Source organism: Equus asinus, chromosome X (assembly GCF_041296235.1).
Source record: "Equus asinus isolate D_3611 breed Donkey chromosome X, EquAss-T2T_v2, whole genome shotgun sequence".
Classification (NCBI taxonomy): Eukaryota; Metazoa; Chordata; class Mammalia; order Perissodactyla; family Equidae; genus Equus; species Equus asinus.
Genome location: NC_091820.1, coordinates 40,422,421 through 40,444,991, shown reverse-complemented (window position 1 = coordinate 40,444,991; position 22,571 = coordinate 40,422,421). Strand labels below are relative to the sequence as shown.

The window sequence follows — 22,571 nt, the reverse complement described above, 5'->3', positions numbered from 1 at the left end:
TAAGGTCTGTGGATTGTACCAAGGTCAATATGTTGGTTATGTAAGATATTACCATGGGGATAAACTGGGTGAAGAATACATGGGACTTTTCTGTAATATTTTTTACGGATCCTGTGAAGCTATAATTATTTCTGTGATATCAATAAAAGAAACCTCAACTAAATTGGAGTCCAGAAGGCCTGTAGGGGAAGCTCTCATGCCCTATGATACATCATCAATTACTCCAAACAGAAAGAGATCCATGCTTGCATTTCCAACAGGAAGTACAACTACTTTACTACCGAAGGAAGATTTCTCTCTAAGCCCAGCAACAGTGCAACCAATGAGAAACGCCACAGCTCAGTGAACGAGAAGCTGTCACCACCGTGAACTGCTACTTTCCTCCAATGGACTTTCCTTTAGAACAGCCCTTCTCTACTACCCCTTTTGCCCTACAAAAGCAAGCCCCTTCTTTTGTCTCTCTGGATTTGCTTACGGTTCACCATAGCATGCACATCCTGAATCGCAATTCTTTTGGCTATTTCCCAATAAACTCATTTTGAGGGTAAAATAACTAGTGAATTTGCTTTTTAGGTTAACATTTCAAAATGAGTTGAGTATAATGAGGTATATATAAATATCTTTATATTTATAATATATAATATAAATTATAAATTATTAAATATAATTATATGTATTATTACAGTATTATATTAATATATAATTATATAACATAATATGTATAATACATGTCATATTTATATATTTATATGTAAATATAGAATGAGGTAAGTCTGAAGGACTGTGAATATTTTAGAACTCACATATTTGCCTATTATGAAATAGAACTACATCTTCGATATGAAAAACAGACAAAATATAAAAGAGCCTACATTTTTGTTTAGCCTAGAAAAGTAAATGAAAATGACAATATGAGTTCATAGTAATTCCACATGGTACATATTCAAACCCTGGTAGTAAATCAAAAAGGATTTGTTGCTTAAACATCTATATGAGGCAGGATTCCACCAGAGAGGCAGACCAATAGGACAATATATATATAGTCACAGGCTGCATAATAACGTTATGGTCAACGATGGACTGCATATGTGACCATGGTCCCATAAGATTAGTACCATAGCGCCTAGGTGTGTAGTAAGCTATACCATCTAGATTTGCCTAAGTACCGTAGGGGAGGAAGAAATTTTCCTCTACCCTTCGAGGTTCTTCCAGCTGGTCTAAGAATTAAACTGACATGAGAAGTAAAAGAACACAGATGAGAACCCAACAAACAGGCTTTTCTAGGTTCCTCCCTGTCTACCATCTAATTCCCGTTATGCTAAGGTGATAGCTCGCATCCTGAGACAGGTTTTTAAATCTGAATTCTTTTAGGCAGTTAAGGGGGAGGTAACAAGAAAAACTTTGTCTTTTGTTTCTTCAAAATAATCCTCATGTTAAAGAGACATTTTGAGGTAGCAAGTTCTGTTCCCCTTTAGTGCACACTACAATGAAAGCGCCACATTTCTCGGAACATATCCCGGGGGTAAGTGAGGCATGACTGCGGATGTGTGTATATATACATACATATATAATTTGCTTTTTCATTCATTCATTACGAGATATATGGCTTACACAATTGTGGGGATGGCTAAGCAAACCCAAAATCTGCAGGGCATGCAGTCAGAAAGGAACGATGGGGCCCACGCAGATTATCCAAGGTAGTTTCCCTGACTTTAAGTCAACTGATCAGGAGCTTTAATCACATCAAAATCTCTTCACAGCAACACCTAGATTCGTGCTTGATTGAAAACCGGGGGGCTGGAGCCTAACCAAGTTGACACATCAAAAAGCCACACGACATCATCAACGATTTGTCTTACAATTGAATAAGTTTATGCTATGATATGATAGCCACCTGGGCTTTATTCTCAGAGGTAATCCAAGCGCAAACGATTTAAATCAACAGTGGCTGGACAACGAGTTGAATACACGAGGGTCCACTTAGAGAACTTCAGAATTGAAAGGGGCCGTGAAAGCTTAGTTGTCTCTCGCCGCAGCCCAGGAACCTCCCCGCCGCCCTCTCTGGCACTCGGCGGGTCGAGGCTCCTCCTGGAAGGCACGCGCGCCGCGGAAGCCGCGGGGAACCCACCTGGAGCCCGGCGCCGCGGCGGGTGCGGGAGCAAAAGGGGGCGGGGCCTCGGGACGCGCGGCGCTGGCTGTGGCGCCCAGCCCGCCAGAAGAGCGCGCGGCGGGCGGACGGCGGGGAGCCAGTCGGGTAGGGCGAGCGCGGCCGGCGGGTTGGGGGGAGTGAGTGGGGGGAGGGAGGAAGGGGAAGAGGCGGAGCGTGGGAGCGCACAGTGTCAGGAATACAATAGTGCTCGGCGCCGCTTCAGCCGCCGCCGCCGCCGCCGCCGCCCAACCGCCTGCCCAGCGCGGAGGCCTGACGGGCCCGGCGGGCGGGAGCCGAGGGCGGGAGCTGCGGCGCAGGGGGCGGCCCCGGCGGGTCGGGCGGGGGCGGGGGCGGGGAGGAGATTAGGGGGCAGGTGCGAGGGAGGGGAGAGAAGAAAGCGAGCGGTTAGGGGGCGGGTACCTCCCCTGCTGGACTCGCCCGGCACGTTGCCGGGTTCGAGCGTGGAGCCGGGAAGGCGCCGCGACGAGCCACGCGAAGGTAGGCGCCCCTGAGGGGGCCGCGGCGCGCCGCCCGGGCGGTGGGAGTGGCGGCCGCAGGGAGTCGGAGCGGGCGTCCCGGTCAGCCTCGCAGCGCGCTGCCGGGTCGCTGGCTCCGAGTCGCGGTCGCCTCGGGCGTGCGCGGCGGCTGCGGGCTGCGGGCGTGTGTGGGCTGAGGTGAAGTGCCCGGCGGCCCCGGTGCCGGCCGGGGCAGGGCCGGGGGCCGCGCGGGGGTCGGGGGCGGTCGCCCGGGCTCGCGGCAGCTCCGCTCGGGCAGCGACTGAGCGCCATAACTGCTCCGGCTCTTCCCTCCGGTGCCCCCTCCCGGCGCCCCCTCCGCCCGTGCTCTGCCGGGTCCCGGGGCTCCCGGCGTGAGCCCCGCGGCGGGAGGACCTGCCCCGCGGGCCTGGGGGCCGGATGCTCCGGGGAGCGCGGGCGCGCCCGGGCTGTTTGCAGGGCGGGGGGCGGGAAGGACCGAGTGCCTGCGGAGGAGGGCCGGCGGTGCGGGGAGCGGCGAGGCCCCCGGCGAGCGGGGCGCCCCGCGGGCTGACGAACTTTCCCTCCCCCTGCCGTCATTGTTCGGGCGCTGCCGCTCGGGGCCGCCGCTGCCGCCGGGCGCCGGGCGCTCCGGGGGGTGGGAAAAGCAGTAGGGCTTTGCGAGTCTTACGGGAAAAATTTCCCACCGCTGGGCACGGCAAAGTTAACTTTTCTCCAGCGGTCGAGTTGGTGTTATTCCCTTCGCCGTGGGGCAATCGATGAAAAAGAAAAGCAGAAGAGAGCCTCCCTCCAATCTTTACCTCTCGCTTTTCAGAGCCCCGGCGTCGGCTCTGAAGTCTGGCTTTAAATTGCACGGGGCAACCTGCGTTTATTGCGAGGAGGAAAGGGGGGCGGGATCTCGAATGAGTGATCATAACAGGGGTATGTGAAGGCGTGTTTAAAAGTTGGTATCATTGTGTAGCCCCGGGACGTATGTAGCTCCTAGGCTTTTGGCAAGAAACTTGTTTGGCCGCTTCTCTGGCTTATCTGAGTTGCAAGGAAATCCATGGCCTCAGATGTGCACGAGGGTTTTTTTTTCCATGTGAGATCCGTTTATCTGTGAAGTTGAGGAGCAGATTCCCCACGCCCCTCCCGCCGCCGGCTGATTGTATAAGAAATCAAAACCGTGTTGATGGTGATTCCAGTGGCCTGGAGGGGAAGGCGGCCTCATTCCCTGTATTCAGTCTGATAAAGATAACTGCTTCTCTCTAAACTCGGAAAGTAATGGAAAATAATTTAGGTAAAAACTGGTTGCACAACATCTTGGCTTAGTTTAAGCAACCCAGAATCCACTTTCCCAGAGTGGTTTTCTTAAATACATTCCCTGCAGCCACTTCTTGTCAGCCTGGGAGTTGGGGGGTGGGGGATGAGAAAGGAGTCAGCTTGAACAAAGTTTTGTGTTTTTATTTAATTTAATACTTTCATAACATCTGTAAACAATGGGAATGTGGATCCTGGCCTCTGTACCCTTTGAATAGTGTAGTTCTCATACTTTTATAGCTTCATGTGATTACTCTCCGGATAAGTGAAAATACTTTTTTTTTCTTTTTTGTTTAGCCTAGGAGTATTCTACCTCCATAACATATCATTTTCTTTTTCATTTAAAGTGAGCTCTGAGCTTAAATACTTGAGCCCTGAAAGGATAATACCTCTCTTCAAAGGGTAAGAGGTTTACACGAGATCCTTGGGAAGTGCTTCTCAGCGGTAGCTACTACCATCATTGCCACCTTTTCTTCAGCTGTGCTCTTCTCTACAGTTTTGTTTGCTAGAGAAGAGCTCTTAACCCAATATTGTTGCCTTGAAACAGTTCCTTGCGTTCTTCATCCGGTCACTTCTGGAATACTCAGGAGTGCAGGTCTGGTTCTAGAATCCGCACTTTCTGTCTCCCTCTTCTCTGAGTCACGTTGCTGTGCCTTGGCAGTGTGGTAAATGCCCTCTCGCCTGTGAATCTTGGTCGCAGGTAGGGGAAGGTGGAGAAGGGCCTCCCCACTGCTCCCTGAAGTGTTTGTGTTCAGCTGGGAGCCAGGAGTGACTTGGAAGCAGCCTTAGGGGTGCCTGTGACCCACCTTCTGGCCTGTAGAGGAGGTTCCCAGGCTCAGGACAGGCGGTGCTGCAGGGCTCTCAACATAGGTGAAAAGTATGAGTTAAGAAATTTTCAAGAACAAAAAATGGGGACCGGCCTGGTGGCGCAGCGGTTAAGTTCGCACGCTCCGCTTCTCGGCGGCCTAGAGTTCACGGGTTCGGATCCCGGGTGCGGACATGGCACTGCTTGGCACACCATGCTATGGTAGGCGTCCCACATATAAAGTAGGGGAAGATGGTCACGGATGTTAGCTCAGGGTCAGGCTTCCTCAGCAAAAAGAGGAGGACTGGCAGTAGTTAGCTCAGGGCTAGTCTTCCTCAAAAAAAAAAAGAACAAAGGATGTTGAAGGTTTGTAGGTCGCATGATCCTCTCCTTTGATAATGCTTGTCTTTTCTCTCCCTTCTGTTCCACCAACCGTAACAACCCATTTCTCCCCTAAGCTGCGCAAAGCCATTTCTTCTTTTTGCCCACTACTTTGAGGTCTGGCTAGAACTAGGCAAGTATTTTGGGGGAACTGGGCGAGGCAGGAGGCATCGGGTGTTCGTGAAGATGTGGCATTACAGAGGGCCCTTGTAAGCCTTCATCAGGAATACAGACGTTGAACGTTATCATAGGTCATAATGCACCTCCCTCCTCACGGAGCTTATACAAAACAGCAGTTGAGGAAGGTAGAGCTCATATGCTGGCTTACATTAAGAAAATCTCTCATCAGGGGATAACTTTCTATGACCTTTACTTTCCTCACCTTATAGGTGAGGGCTGGGTGTTGGGTGACACCCATCTGGCACTCTCCTGAAATGGCTAATATGGGGACACTTGAATGGTTTACAAGTTTCTACTTATTGTTCCGGCTACAGTGGCTGGGAAGGCCGAAGCATTCTGGTTTGTCGGGTGAGGAGGATCTAGGATGAGTGGGTAGAAGTGATGAATGAATAAAAGGCTGCTAGCAAGTGGTCTTTACAGACCAAGTAACCACTGCTTTGAGTTTTCTGTTTCTGGAACCTTTGTGACTCCCTTCTGGTTATTTTTCCCTCCTCCCGTAGGGCTCTCCATAGACAATAGCAGCAAAGCTCTTACCATCAGAGCTGCCTCTGTGCTCCTCTTGGGGGACAGGAGGGTCCTGGGGAGAATTTGACCCCCTAGCTAAGCTTAGGAAAAGGAAAGTAAAAACTCAGAGGGCAGCCAAGTGAAGAAAGCGGGAAAATCGTTCTAGGGCTTTGATCAATAGGAAATACCTATGCGTTTGTTAATACTCTTCAAGCAGTAAGTAATTTAATCTCTGCCAGAACCCAGAAGCTATGGCTGAAGGCTGCTACTCAAGGAGCTCTTCGTCCCTTGATATTGGCTGATAGGCAAGGAAACCCGAGCCTGGAGTATGTTTTTTTGGAACAACTGACGAGAATATGATATCATCATAGCCAGTACACTAGACCTTGTGTGTTGGAATCTCCTGGGAAAATTATTGTTGTTATTCTTTTTTAGATTTTAAAACCTTTTTACTTTGATATAATAGTATTACAAAAAAGTTGAATAGTACAAAGAACTCCCGTATTCTGTTTACCTAAGATCACCATTTATTAACAGTTTGCTCCAATTTGCTCTTTTTGGTTCTCTTTCTGAACCCTTTGAGAGTAACCAATGAGAGATTGGTATTTGTCAAGGACTTCCTGTCATGAAGGATGGTTCAGGTGTAGCTGTGGGATCTAACAGAACATTGGTGGTGATACAGGGCCCCAGAGGTAGAGTAAGGTCTACCTATAGCTGTGAAGCATGCATTTGTAACTCACATGTAATCTCTAGAGCTAGATATAGAAATCATTATCAATTGTAAAAGTGGTTGAGATAGGCTCCCCTTTTGTCATCATTCTTGTCGGATTTGTTCCTAACTATGCCAAACTTTAATACTGTTATGAAAATCAACTCTGCCACTCCCTAACTTTGTAGCCATAATATATTCTCCAACATTTTCATTTAATTCATTCAGCAAACATGTATTGAATGCCTCCTGTTTGCTAGGGGTATAAGAGGTGAAGGATATTCATCTCCTTAACAGTTCAACATCCAGTGGAAAGGAAGTAAGGAAATTTACCATCACAGTCAGGGGGAAGAATATTCGCTGAAAGGGTTTACAGGGGGTGATTAGAACACCAGCCTGGTTAAGGATCTGAAGAGTAGATACTTGGGAGTCCTTTGGGATGTACGTAAATGTGGAGATCCATCTTCTCAGTCTTGCTGCCCTTAGATGGCAAGGTTCACGAGTTAGGGAGGCCTTTGTTGTCGTACACCTGGCACAGGCTATGGGGTCAGGCCAGCTTGGATTCTAATCTACTCTTGATCTTGCCCAGTTACTTAACTTCTCTATGCCTCAGTATCTTTGTTTGCCAAACCATGTCTCTGATGTAATAATTAATTGAGGTAATAATTGCTCTGTGAACATTGACTTCATCTTCCCCTCCAAAAATGCAGTATGTGGGGAAATAGCATGAAAAGTGTTAGGTATTAAGGTTGGAACTAAGGTGGTGTTTCTAATTTTTCTACAAATAAATATCTAATTACTAACTGTACTAGGAGCTATGATGGAGATCATTATATGGGATAATAACAGTGACAACAGCAATGATTTGTTAACCATTTCCTGTCTGCCGAGCACTGTGCTAAGTATTTAACATAGGGTGTCTCTCTGAGGTGTGAGGCTCAGGGAGGTGAAGCAAAGGTAACTTGCCCAAGGTCACACAGCAAGTAAGAGGTAGAACGCTTCTGTGAGGGAGACCAGCAAGGTACCCTGGAGCCTGAAGGATGAGCAGAAATAAGCAAGGTAAAAGTCAGCGAGAAGGGATCGCCCGGCAGAGGAAACAGCAGGTGTTGTGAGGGCACTGAGGTGGGAGAGAGATGTGGAAAGGATCCACAGAGGTTTGGCTAGGACCTGGGGAAAGAGAAGAAGTAGGCAGAGGAAGATTGACAGGGCCTTAGGGGACCTTGTTAAGGAGCTTGTGTTTTATTCCAAGGGCAATGGGAGGCTGCTGAAAGGTGTTTTTCACCTTTTCTTAAACTGTATGACGTGTGTGTGTGTGTGTGTGTGTGTGTGTTTAATCCAGAAAAGCATCTAGTAAGGCCTGAACAAAAGTGGCTTGAGAAAGCCATTTCCCCTTCAGTGTTCCACTTTGTGATCCAATAGAGGCAATGTTTCTGGCCCAAATGTGTAGATCTTAAGCAGTTTTTACTGCCTTCCATTAACATGGCTAAAAAGAGTTGCTGTGATGCTGGAAGAAGCTGGTTTTGCAGAATGCTTCTAGAAGGAGGTTTAATTAGGCTCATATGTCTGATGCTTTTTAGGCTGTGTTAAGGGAGCTCTTTCAGCTTTCACTGAGCCCTGTGAAATGGGGAAAAAAGTAGAATTGGGAGAAAAAGTAATTCCTGGAAACCTGAGTTGTTGTTCAATGTTAGAAATGTTGAGTATAAGACCTTGGTTTAAATATATCATGGTAAAGATGCTTCAGTGACTAAATGGAAATTTTTTATGTTTTTTTGTTTTTTTGGTGTGTGCCATCTGTGATGGCAGACAGCACATTTGTGAGAATCTGGGAAGACTTAGGCATTTTTTCAATACTTATATATTTATTCTCATCCAGGTACTGTAGGTTTTTCAGTTTGAAACTATTTCTTACATGCAGAGTAAACTTCATGGGAGGAAGACAAGTGTTCTCTTACCCTTTCTGTACGTACTGGACCACAAACATTTACTCTGAGGTAGCTGTGTTAATTAGCTTTTTTGGCAGGGAGGGTTCTTAGCTGGTGGCTGGATGATCTAGGACTGCCTTGCTCACACATCTGGTGGTTGGCAGGCTGATTGGTCAAAGAGGCTCTAAGGTGGGATGGCTCATCTCCACTCCAAGTGGTCTCTTCTCCAGCTGGCTAGTCTGGACTTGTTAACATGGTGGTCTCAAAGGCACAAAAAGGAGCAAGTGAGAGCAAGCACCGGTACACAAGCACTTCTCCAGTGTTTGCTTGTGTCACATTTGATATTGTCCCATCAGCCAAAGCACTGAAGTGCTTTCATGGCCAAGCCTAGAGTTATTGTGGGAGGGGACCATCCAAAGGTGTAGCTACAAGGAGATGTGAAAAAATTGGGGGCCATTGTTGCAGTGATGCATAGTAATTATTAACGAATGTAACCTCTTTTCCTTTGATAAATCTTGTTAAACGCTCACTTAAATGTAGTGTTTTCTTGAGACTGATATGATTGTACCACCCTTTCTACCTTTTCTTCTACTGAGTATGGGGCTGAGTGATGATTTTTCTAGAAGGAAGCCAAAGGGAGATAGTGTGGCTCTGGACATAGATATTCTCATGGGTGGTGGCTTGACTGCTTACTGATTTTGTATGGTTATCATCAAAGGAGCCCTTGGGTTTCCCCAACCTCCTGTTCAAGCTTTATCATAAAAACTGTAGTGTATTAGGCTGTACTAGGTTTTGTAGTCAAGCAAAAAGATGGTTAATTGGGAATCCATCACTACCTGAAAGGTGAGAGAAATGTTTGCAGCTTTTCCTCATAATCTTTATGTGATTTATAGTTGTTACCTAACAGAAGAAGTCCTTATTTGGGCATTGTGATAAGGACGAAGGATTCTCTCTAGATACATTTTATTTGGTCAAGATTTTAAAACTCTCCTTGTGACTGCAGTGAAGAATTCAGTATGGTTCTGTGAAGCGAGTGGCCAGTGACCAGCAGTTTGGGGCATCAGCCTTTGGCCTTTGCTCGTGAAGATTTCAGAAGTAAGACCTTTCACGTAACTGAAATAGGCTTTACAACCAGCTTGTGGCCTGATGTATATTACATGAAAACGCAACTGGACCTTAGGAAGCATGTGTGGGCAACTGAGTAGAAGGCTCACTTTGTAAATCTTAGAGCTGTACGTACATTCCTCCAGAAAATTGCTTGGTGTTAGAAGCTCAGCTTCCCTTCTTTCCTCCTAGGGTAAAAATTAAAAATGAAAAATCCCTGACATTTTAAAAGTCAGTGACTTGGAAATAGCCATCAGAATTATAAATGCACATATCATTTGACCCAGCAAACACTTCCAGGAATTTATTCAACAAATATTTGCATATTACTTGAAGTATCGCTTGTAATAGCAAAAGATAATATCCTAAGTATTGGTCAAGGCTTGGTTATACAGTAGAATATTACACTGATACTGTATAATCTTCAAGATGTATGAAATGAAAAAAGTCAAGAAACAGAATGGTGTGTTTGTATGCTACCATTTGTGTGAGATAGATAGTGGGGCATTAATATATACATTTTCACTTACATAGATATAAAATATTTCTGGAAGGATATTCAAGACACTGATAGCTTTGGGGCATACATGGCCAGGGGTAGAGGGTTGGAGGGAGACTTTTCACTGTGTAAACCTTTATATATACCTTTTGAATTTTAAGCCATGTGAATATATTACCTGATTTTAAAAATTAAATGCATTTATATAAAAAGAGATGGTGGATGGTGATGTGCACTTTCATGGACTCCCACCCAAGTTGACCTGGTCAGAGCTATCTCTATTAAAAAATATATCCAGTAAGTTTTATTTCCTAGAAATGCCTTAGAATAGTGTACTTCTGAATTTTTAACTATTGTCTTGTCTTTCCAGAATCTCATATGAGGGGAATCATACAATATGTAGTCTTTTTTGGTCTGGCTTCTTTACTTGCTTCATCTATGTTATGTGAATTAATAGCCTGTTGCTTTTTATTACTGAATAGTATTCCATTGTATGGATGAACCACAGTTTATATACCTGTTGAAGGACAACTTGGCTGCTCCCAGTTTCTTGGTAATTATGAATAAAGCTCCAGTGAACATTAGCATACCAGTTTTTGTGTGAACATAAATTTTCCATTCATTTGGGTAAATACCTAGGAGTGAGATTGCTGAGTTTTTGTAAGAAACTGCTAAGCTGTCTTCCAAAGTAGTTCGACCATTTTGTATTCCCACCAGCCATGAATATGAGGTGTGTGTCAAGGTTTGTTTTTCTACACATGGATGTCTGGTAGTTTCAGAACCATTTGTTAAAAAGACTATCCTTTCTTCACTGAATTGCTTTTGCACCTGTGTCTAAAATGTGACTGTGCTTGTGTGGGTATATTTTTGGGCTCTCTGTTCTGTTGCAGTGATCTGTGTGTCTGTCATTTTGTTGTTACCACACTGTTGATTAATATAGTTTATAGTAAGTCTTGAAATCAGGCAATACGAGTACTCTTTTTTTCTTCTTTATCAGAATTCTAGTGGTAAGAGAGGACATCCTTAACTTGTTCCAATCTTGGAAAGCATTCTATCTCTCACCGATAAATTTGATGTTAGCTGTAGGTTTTTAAACATATAGTACCCTATTGTGCTGAAAAGAGTTACTATAGCAGGCCTGAGGCTGCTTACTCTCTTTAGAAGGCCTGCTGGCAAGATTGGCCCTTGGCTGGTGTCTGGAAATTGGCTTTTCAAACATTTTGAAAATGAAATACTATATTCTACTTTCATTTATTCCTTTTCCAATGCCCTTTGTTTCTTAATGCTAATCCAAGTTCCCACCTTAATCATAATCTCTGTCTGAAGAATTTTCCTTTAACATTTCTTTTATGCCAGGTCTTCTGACAGTAAATTCTTTGTTTTTGTTTGTCTGAGAAAGTCTTCATTTTTTCTTCACTTTTGAAGGACGTTTTCGTGGGATATAGAATTCTGAGTTGACCATTTTTTTCCTCTTTCAAGGTGTTACTCCACTGTTTCCTTGCTTATGTGGTTTTTGATAAGTTTGCCATAATTCTTATCCTTGTTCCTCTAACGTTAGTGTGTCTTTTTTTTCCCTCTGGTTGCCTTTGAGCTATTTGTTTTTGCTTAGGTGTGGCTTTTTAATTTTTTCATATTTATCCTCCTCAGAGTTCTCTGAGCTTCTTGTATCTGTGATTTGTTGTCTGTCACTAATTTTGGAAAGTTCTCAGCCATTATTTCTTCAAATAATTCTTGTGCCCTGTTTTGTTTTGTTGTTTTTCCTTCTCCTTCTGGGATTCCAGTTACAAGGATGTTATACTGTTTGATATTGTCTCTCAGTTCTTGTATGCTATGTTCTATTTTTTACACTCTTTTGTCTCTTTTAATTTTAATTTTCATTGACCTGATCAGTAAGCTTGATCTTCATGCTCACTGATTCTTTCCTTGGCTTTGTCAAGTCTACTGTTGAGCATGTTGTTTTTTTACTGTGTTTTTTATTTCTAGCATTTTCATTTGATTCTTTCTTACAGTTTCTGTCTCTTTGCTGAAATTATCCATCTGGTCTTGCATATTGTCTACCTTTTCCGTTAGAGTCTTTAGCATATTAATCATAATTTTTTAAAATTTCATTTCTGATAATCCTACATCCATGTCATACTGAGTCTGGATCTGATGATTGCTTTGTCACTTAGAATATTTGCTTGCCTTTTTATCATGCCTCATAAACATGTTGAAAGCTGAACATGGGCAGGAGATACTGAGGTAAATATTGGATATGTTTGGAGAACACAGGTTACCTTCTGCTAGGCCTTTAGTGTTGAGATTTGAGTTAATCTAGTCAGGAGTTGGCTTGTGTTTGACGTTTGTTTTTGCTCTGGGCACCAGAGATTTCTAATGCCTCTAGTGATACCTTCTTTTTGACTCCTGCTTGGCTTTGGGTTTTGCCTTTGTGCTGTTTCCCGAGAGCTGTCTCTTGCAACCCTCCCAGTTGTATTCCAGTGTTCCTAACCTCGTAGCTGGTTTGCCAGATGGTGGTTCGTGGGGGAGGGGAGAGTTCTCTCATGATTTGATTAGGCCTCAGACTTAGGCAGGTACTGGATCCTGGGTCTTGAGTGTGCCCTTCACAAGATCTCCTGCCCCTCCTCCAGGGCTGGAGCTTTTTCTTTTTCCTTTCCCACAGCTGCAGTGAGTATCCACCAGTGTCCTCAAGCCATGGGTTTTAAGCCCTTCCCCCTGCAGATTAAGGCTTTTGTGCTTTACTGGAGATAAGGAAAGAAGTTTGGGTGGATTTCACAGTGGGTACTGTTTTCCTCGGCCAACCAGCACCACAGTGGAAGCTTCCTCTGGGATTTTTCCCTGATCCTCCCTGTAAGAGCCTGGTGGAATTCCCTTAGGGAAAACTGGTAAGAGAATGAGAATCTCCTCCCCTCATCACATGGAGCCCAGGAGCTGCATAGTCTCATGATCCCAAACTCTGGCCTCAAGCAATGTGTCAGAATTTCTAGTTTCATCTTCCTCCCAGCTTAGTGCTTGGATCCTGTATCTGCCTGCAGGCACCTGTGTCTTCAGATATTGAGATGGTGGTTTGCCCTGTGACCTCGGTTCTCTAATAGATCCAAGAAGAGTCATTAATTTTCAGTGTAGCTTCTTTCTTGTTGTAAGGGTGGAAATGGTGGCTTCCCAGTGCTTTACATGTCTGAGCTGAAACCTGAATCCTCAAGTTTTAATCTATATAAATGTCTAATGCAATGCATGGCCCATAGAAACCCAGTACAGGTTAGATTTTCCCCTTATTTTTCTTTTTCTCACCCCCTTGAATTTTATGGTTTTATGGCTAGGGAGCCAGGAATAATTGATTCTGGTTTGAGTTATGCCTATTTGGGGTTTTAAACACCTCTACACCATTGGCAGTATCTTATATGTTTGTCTTGCTCTCTTCCGAAATTCTGTGTCTGCCTTTGTAATTATTGAGCACATCATCAGTACTCAGTAATAATTTGCCTCATTCAAAATTAGAGCATGATTTAGTCTTTCTAGATTATAGGTTTTGTTAGTGACCATGTGTTTGTCATTTTTATTCCTCACATTTACAGGTGCAATTCAGTTCAGCAAATATTTGTTGAGTGCCCACTATGCTGTGAGTGAGGCACTAGGTGTTGCATAGAATACAAACAAGCCTGACCTGGTAAGTGGAGTAACCAAGGGGTTCCTGAAGGCAATGGAAGCCTTGTGGATGGAAGGATACTGCAACTTGGGAAATATCTCCGTTTCAATCCAGAAGGATTTTTTAATTTCTGTTTTTTTTTAAGATTTTATTTTTTCTTTTTCTCCCCAAAGCCCTCCAGTACATAGTTGTATATTTTTAGTTGTGGGTCCTTCTAGTTGTGGCATGTGGGATGCCGCCTCAGCATGACCTGACGAGCGGTGCCATGTCCACACCCAGGATCCAAACCGGCGAAACCCTGAGCCACCGAAGCAGAGTGCAGGAACTTAACCAGTCAGCCATGGGGCCAGCCCCATAAAATTCTCTTTTTGATTATACCAGAGATACATGAATGCCTTCTAATAAAAATTGAAAAATTGTAGAAAGAGCCGTAGTTCTCCATGACATCCTCATTTCATCACATTCTCCTTCCCAGGGTTGATTTTGGTTACTTTTTTGTCTATGTGTGTGAGGAAGATTGGCCCTGAGCTAACATCTGTTGCCAGTCTTCCTCTTTTTGCTTGAGGAAGATTGTCGCTGAGCTAACAACTGTGCCAGTCTTCCTCTATTTTATGTGGGACGCCGCCACAGCGTGGCTTGACAAGCTGCGCTGGGTCTGCACCCGGGATCCGAACCTTTGAACCCCAGACCACCGAAGCAAAGCACGCGAGCTTAACCATTACACCACTGGGCCAGCCCCTGATTACTTATTTTTGTTTTGCTATGCAAATTGCTATATCAAATATCATGCCATCTAGTAATTTACTGAAATACTTTTATTTTTAAGAGAATAAGCACTCAAATTCATTTAACTTTTAAGGAATAGGAATATTTATTTAAAGAGATACTGTCATCATTTAGTTTGGATGTGTAGCCTGATAATGGTTCTTTGCTTCACAGTATAGTGTAACTCTTTTAATTTTTAAATCTGAAAGCTATTGTTAGTAATAGGTAGAATGGTAAAAGTCCACTGTGAGTAAATGAGAAATAACAGAAGTTAGTACTCGCCAAAAAGAAGCTGAACTATATTGCCTTTTTCTTTAATTATCATACAGTAAAATTAACTTTTCTGAGGTGTGTATAGTTCTGTGGATTTTGACGCATGTATAGATCTGTGTAACTACCACCACAATTAAGGTGAAAACCAGTTCCATCACCCCAAAGAACTCCTATGTGCTATCTCTTTAGTTATACTCTCTTCCCACCCCAACCCCTGGCAGCCACTAATCTGTGCTCCATCACTATAGTTTTGTCACTTTGAGGTGACACATAAATGGAGTCAGACTATATGCAGTCTTTTGAGTGTTGCTTTTTTTCACTTAGCATAATGCTTTTGAGATTCATCCAAGTTATGTGTATCAATAGTTTGTTCCTTTTTTACTGTTGAGTAGTATTCCGTTGTATGAGTCTACCACGTTTAGATTATTAACAGTTTTGGTGATTATAAGTAGAGCTGCTATAAAAATTCATGTGCAAGTGTTTGTGTGCACATACGTTTGTATTTCTCTAGGGTAAATACCTGAGGTCAAGATTGCTAGAATCATACTACCGTTCATAGTAAAACTCGTTAGCTAGTTTGAATGCTAGAATGGATAGAGTAGCAGAGACTCAAGTTGTTTGAATCCTCCTTTTGCTTCTTACTAGCTTTGCAGCTTTGAGTGAGATTAACCTCTGTGTGACCCAGTTTCCTCATTTGTAAAATGAAGTTAATAATAACAACCATTGGAATTGTTGTGTGGAATTAATGGCATATTAAGGATAAAATGCTGAGCAATGTCTGACGTGCCAAATTTTTTATTATTATTATCTCATGTTTAATAGAGCCTTTTCTTGTCAGAAACATTCATCTTTGATTGATTAAAGTGGAGAAATTAAGTAATCCATAAGTGTGGTGTGTTTCGTAGGCAAGCCTTCAAAGCATGCTGTCTAGAGGGGAAATTTCAAAAGTTGTCTTTGGGGCCGGCCCAGTGGCGTTGTGGTTCACATGCTCTGCTTTGGTGGCCTGGGGTTCGTGGGTTCAGATCCCAGGTGTGTACCTGCACACCACTCATCAAGCCATGCTGTGGTGGTGTCCCACATACAAAATAGAGGAAGATTGGCACAGATGTTAGCTCAGGGACAGTCTTCCTCAAGCAAAAAGAGGAAGGTTGGCAACAGATGTTAGCTCAGGGCCAATCTTCCTCACCAAAAAAAAAAAAAAAAAGTTGTCCTTGATGGTAAAAACATTTAAGGACGTAGACGTATGAGAGTCCTATATAACATCCAAAGTTTGGACCAGGTGCCCAATTTTGATGGTTTTACTTGCCCCCCCCCAACATTAAAGAATCATGTTCACCAAAAATTTATACTTCATAAAGAAGCTGCAAAAAGTAGCTCCGAATCAACTAACGCTCAGTGAGTGCTTGCTATATACCAAGCCCCAGGCTAGTGTATAAACCTGAGTATCTCCCCACAAAATAAGTAATTTAGATAGTCACTAAATGTTATTTTTGTACTTTTTTTAAATAAAGCTAACTGTTGAGACACTGAGGCGTGATTTCTTGGAGCCCCCATGATGTGAACCATCTACAATTTCTCAGATCCTATTTTAAAGCACTTCTTTTTATAGGCAACCTCCCCAGTTTTGAGGAGCACATTGAGGGGAGAATTGCAAAAACTCAGCATGCCCACTCAAATCTTTCCTTAGAGCACTGTGTCATTAGGAAATGCAGTGCAGGCCCCTTTCTTGCGTAGCTGCTCTGTAGTATGGTCTCACTCAGTCTGAGCAAGCCTCAAGGGCAGAGGGGTTGTGTTTCCCCCTGGAGACCGTCTCCCTATGCTATGAAGTGTGCACAAAGGGGTACCCATTCATCTACTAGACAGTGGATGAAACCCCATATGTGCAAAGGGGAACCTAAATGTCCTTTCTTATCTTGTCTGTTATAGTTCAGTTGTTTTATAATATTTTCATGTGACACAGTCTATCAGCTGAGGACCATTCTTCACCTGGGATTTCAGGGGAACTGTGTGGAACAAGAAGTCTTGAACACGCAGTCTGGGATGTCATCTCTGAACTTTTTCCTCACTGCCTCCCCTTCCCTAGTACCACCAACAGTTCAACACCAAGTTTAACTGGAGCCTTTCCTCACAACTGGAACATCCTTCCGTCTCTGCCCTGCCAGTCCTGCTTGGGCTAGTTCTTCCAAATTCTAGCTCAGCAAGAGGCTCTTCCCTGTCCCCGAACCCCCACTCGTTTGGATGCCATCCCCTACACCGTGCTCCCTCATTAAGTCCTGTCTTTTCTATTCACTTTGGTACCTAATGCCATACTTCCTTACTTGGTGACCTATTTTGTGTACAGATAACCTCAAGGTTTTACAACTAGGTTGCCGCTCCCAGAGTGTAGGAAACCCTCAAATTCTTTACATTCTGTCTCCCACAAATACCTGAAATAGAATTGCTGCCTGCTGTTTAATTAACAAACTAAACATCAATTCTCATATTATATTTAAAAAATTATTTGTAACATATTCTAATGGCCACATAAATCCTGTGGAAAGCAGTAGTTTGGAAAAGAAATATGCATTTTGCAGACTGTCAAAAGAAAACTGGTGTTGTGCCATGCTGCCACTGTGAAAAGTGTGGCATGCAGCCTGCCTGGGCAAAGCATAGCTTCACAGTGTAGATTACAGTCAAAACTGCAGGCAGCTTTTCCCTGGCTCCCTCATAGTTTCTAGCCTGCCCCATGATTCCTTGCCCACTTACAATGTTAGAGAGAGCGTTAGGAATTTTTTCTTTTCAAATATAGGCAAGAGTTTGACTGTAAATAGTTGTATCCTATTTGTCTCATATAAAACTCACATCTTATATGGGAGAGGGGTGTGTGTGTGTGTATTATGAGCATAAATTTAGCTCTCTCTAGGATAACCAATTTAAATTCAGGATAAACATTTTTTATACTTCTAAATAAATCTATGTATAAAAGCTCTAATTATGCACTTTAGCCCCTTGAGGAGAATCCATGTAGGCACTTACCTTTAGGGAAACCATCTCTAGGCTGCTTTCTTGCCGTGAACACCGTGCCTCTAAACTCCAGGTCCAACTCAGCTTTCTTCCAGACTGCTGTCCATAAAGTGCAGGCTCTAAAGGCATCTTCCCTATACTACCATCCCCATCCTGGTCACTAGGCCACCACTGACCCCTGATTGCTCAATGCTTAGTAGGTAGTGTCTCTACTCCTGAGATCCTGACAGTTAAAGCCCCCCACCCCAATTGTATCCTTCCTCACCATCCTTACCTCTAACTTCCCAAATCCTCTTCTCTGCCCACTCCACCCAGGCATGTATTCACTAGAGTTTAAATATTCTGTGAGTCATCTGCTACTCTGTACTGCCCTGCCTGAAGTTCTCCACATTCCTCTGGGTTTGTTCCATCCTGCACGTTCCTCAGGACCCAGTCAAAAGCTCATCTTTGTCACCTCAGTGGTTCCTACCATCTCTGAAGGCCCACAGAACTAAATGTGCTCCACACTCATTTTCCCAGATGGGATGGTACGATAGAGTGCTTAATGGCCACAAAGTCCTTTCATCTTTGTATGTACACCCCTTTATGGTGTGAATTTCTAGCTCTTCCTGTCAATAGGTGTCTATTTCTCTACTCCCCAAATCTGGACTGTTCTTGTAACTTGTTTGGCCAGTAAAATGCAGCGTGAGTAGCTGGGTGACTTCTGAGCCTCAATCTCAAGCAGTCTTGTAGCTTCCCTCTTGCTCCCTGGGAACCCTGAAGCAACCAGGTGGAGAAGCCCGGGCTAGCCGGCTGGAGCAAGAGAGGTGATGTGGAGAGGCCAGTCAACAGTCAACCATCAGACATGTGAGTGAAGCCACCTTAGATCATGCAGCCCCAGGCACATTGCTAGATGACTTTAACCGCATGAGGGACACCAGGAAAGACTAGCAGAAGAACCACCCAGCTAATTCTAGCCCAAATTGCTGACCCACAGAATTGTGAGCAAATAAAATGGTTGTTATTTAAGACATTAAGTTTTAGGGTAATTTGTTATGCAGCAGCAAATAACTGAAAGGGCAGGGTTTGTGCTGCTGGATTCCCAGGGCCTAGAGGGCATGCCCATGGCAGATTTTCAGTAACAGATTGTTGTGGATCACTGTCATCATGGTGTCACTCCTCTCTTTACATGATAGACAACCAAGCTTCCCAATCCCTATGTCTCTCTGGCTCTCAAACAGATCAAAGCTTAGGCTCAACAGTCTTCCAGAATGACACCTTGCAGTTCTTCTTTGCTCCACTGGACCAACATTCATCTGTTTGCTCCCTTCACAGCCTCATGACAGGTTGTACCTCTTAGCTCCATGCTCCATCCCTCACTATTTACCCTTGTTCACCAACCCCGTGGGGCCAACTCATGGATAGCCTCAGTGCCATAAAGCTGTTCTCAAATTCCCAGCCCTTCGTAATCACTCTGAACCCTCATTACTCACTACCTGATTCACATGTCCTTATAATTAGGAGGGACCTTAGAGATTGTGTAGGACAACCCCTTCAAGTTATGAATGAGGAAACGAAGGCCCAGATAAGAAATAATTATAATAAATGGCTTATTTAAGGTCACATGATGGCAGTATCGATACCAGAACTCACTTCTCATGCAGATTATTACCTAGTAGATTGCTTATTTGTGCTTGGTTCATATGCGTGAAACTGTGCCTTGCTGATTAAGCTGTGAAAGTTCTTTGGAGGCAGGCATATCTTTTACTTCTCCTGCCTTTTCACACTCTTCTGCTATCCCCAGAGACTAACCAGTGACTGCTGGACGCATCAGTAGTCAATAAATATTTGTTGATTAATTGACATTTAAAAAGCAATTATGCTTGGAACTGTTCTATATCTTATTTGTGGTGGCAATTACCACCGTATGCATCTGTCAGAACTTGAACTGTTCATTAAAAAGGGTAAATTATACTATGTATAAATTTTTAAAATTAAGGTATAATTCAAAGCAATTATACTGAAGACATCCATTTATTTGATAAATGTAGCTAAATGTATAGGTAACATGTTACTGTGAGAAAAGAAATTTGACCCTTTGAAAATAAATTTGCACGTAATAGGCACTCAGTAATGTTAGTTTCCTTCCTCGCACAAAAATGCTTCTTGATCACATGTCAAGACTGCTAAAGAAAGCATTCCTGCCCTAGGAGATGGCTGGATCTCAGATGACTTCTGAGATCTTGTGATTGGTTTGAAAGGTAAATAAGTGACTATTTTGGAAGGCTTGTGTAAAGTAAAAGATATAAACAGTACCACGCTATTGTAAAGGCTGGCCCCTAGAACCTTAATTTTACTTCTAAAATTTTTACTTCTAAAGACTTAGACTCAAGTGTAAAATAAAGCATTAGCCCTGCTAATAGAAATTATTTAAAACTTAAAAATAATACAAAAAGATGACCAAATGTCCTTTCATTGTCATACTGGAGCATTGACTGAGAGGCCCACCCAAGGATTATTTAGTTCTCTAGGGGTCTGCGTCTTTGTTTGGCTCATTATGCACTAATGTTTAGGGTCCAGACTTTTTGAAGTGACATGTTAACTTACAGATTTTTGTCTGGTAGAGATGTAAAAATTTCTGTTTGGTAGAAGAAATAGTCCCAAAGACTACGAATTAACTGTCCTATAGGGTATTAACCACTTTGCTATCTAATTTAGCTGTCTTATTCTAGCATTTTTACTTTCAGTACCTGTATATACTGAATCTCTCAAATATTCTTTGAATCAGCCCTACGTCCTGCTGGTTCCCTCACTAATAAATTAGTCTGACATGTGTTCTTTCTGTATTTGTATATGAGTCATATTTTTAATTTTGAAAATTATATCTTGACACTCCAAACATCCTACAACATTGCCTGTGGGTCATGACCCATCCTGTACAAAGTCCCTGAAATCCACTACTGATTGCTGGTCTTAATGCTGTAGCAGCACCTGGAAGTAACCTTTGTGATCATGCTGGTACCTGAAAAGGTCTTCACAGGAAAAAACTGGATACCTCGGTAGGTGCTCAAGAACACTGCAGAAGGATAGTCTAGAACTACACTCACAAAATAAGAAACTGATGTTCCTTCCTATTATGTTATTGTTCTATGTACAAACTGAGAGAGTGACATTAAGAACGTTTGTTTTAGAAGATCCAGAGCAAACAGACTCATACTGGGCCCTTCATTCCTGTCAAACACTATTCCTATAATCCTCTTTTGCTAGTAATAGCCATAAAATAACTATATTGGGGCAATAAAAATTGATAAACTACCAGCTGCCTCAAAAATCTAATAGCTTTGGCAAAATATACTGCAACTCGTTGTAATAGAGCCTCCTTTTCCCTAACAGGTTTTATTTTAACACTTTCTTTTTCACGCTACTGAACAGCGTAATGAAATAAATTCAGCAAACACCCCCCACACTGAAACAGTGTGTTCCAGGCACTAGGCACTGGTCAGCCCTGACCACCCTCACCCCCTGCCCCCCGCAGACTCTGGTAGTGCTCAGTGTCAGGCATTGATTTGCAGCCGTCCGGGATGGAAATGGAGGACAGAGCCCAAACGGAGGGTTGCAGTCTGCCCTCTCAGCACCCAGAGGATTTAAAATGGAGTTAAGCAAAAGAGTGGATCTCTTTCACAGTAATAAAAGCTTCATTATCTACCACTGAGTATTAAATACATACAAATTGGAAACATCCTGAGAAAGAGGAAGGGCAAGTTAAAATATGGTTCACTAACAACTGGTATTTATAAATATTCTGAATCAGTTTGACACCTTTATTGAAAGAGGCATAAAACAAATATCTGGCAATAAAAACTCAAACTCAGAAATAATCCAGGTATAGTGCCCATTCTTACAAAGACCAAAGTGCCAACTTGTCATGCAGCGTAGGGAATCCTCTGCAGAGGAAGTCTGAACCAAGATTCTAAAACACCAGGGAGGAGGGAGTAGAGTGGGTTGAGGATGTAGAACAGGAGAGGGGGAAATTTTCAACCCACTTTTTTCCCTGGTGATTATTGAAACAAAATTCTTTAATATTTCCCAATAAAGAGTTTTTGAAAAAATAATCAGTTCTTCTGTGCGATGTAGAGAGCTGGAAGGAGTGTTGCTTCCACCCTTACAATTTAAAAAAGATGGACTAACTTCAAATTCATGACTTTTATTGAACCCATCAGAGAGAAGTATTCTATTTTGCTGAAGTATTTGTTGAGAGGAGTGTTTAAGTATTTTGCTCATTTTTAAGTTCAGTAGTTTGTTTTCTTACTGTTGAGTTTTGAGAGGTTTTTTTTTTTTAACTGAGGAAGATTCGCCCTAAGCTAACATCTGTGCCACTCTTTCTCTATTTTTTAGCCTGTGGGCCACTAGCACAGCATGGCTGCTAACAGAGCAGTGTAGGTCCATGCCCGGGAACCAAACCCAGGCCACTGAGGTGGAGCACACTGAACTTTTTACCACTAGGCCACTGGGGCTGACCCAAGAGTTTTTTTTTTAAATATTTGGGATAAAAATCTTTTGTTGGTTATGTGGTTTATCGCAAATATTTTCTCTACAACTGAGGCTTGGCTTTTCATTCTCTTAATGGTGTCATTCACCAAGCAAGATTTTAATTTTGATGAAATCCAATTTATTTTTTTAAAGGACTCATCTCTAAGAACTCTGATTAACCCTAGGTCATGAAGATTTTTCTCCTATGTCTTCTTCTGAAAGGTTTCTAGTTATACGTTGACATTTAGGTCTATGCCCATTTCGAGTTAATCTTTGTATATGATGTGAAGTTTACATGGAAATCTGTTTTTTACATATGGATGTGTAATTGT

The 22,571-nt window shown here is 43.0% G+C and overlaps 1 protein-coding gene across 5 annotated transcripts in view; it reads left to right on the top strand.

The window, feature by feature from the left end:
• Positions 1–1,917: 1,917 nt before the first annotated feature.
• The window catches only part of JADE3 (jade family PHD finger 3), a 126,812-nt gene continuing 106,158 nt past the window's right edge, over positions 1,918–22,571 (top strand). For 2 of the 5 annotated variants that reach the window (XR_006522509.2, XM_070502732.1), the window contains exon 1: positions 2,522–2,647. The gene's annotated coding sequence lies outside the window, so the exon portion shown is untranslated. Of the gene's footprint in view, positions 2,255–2,377; positions 2,648–22,571 lie in introns of those variants that run through there. The other 3 variants (XM_044763412.2, XM_044763409.2, XM_044763414.2) reach the window with 3 other exon arrangements.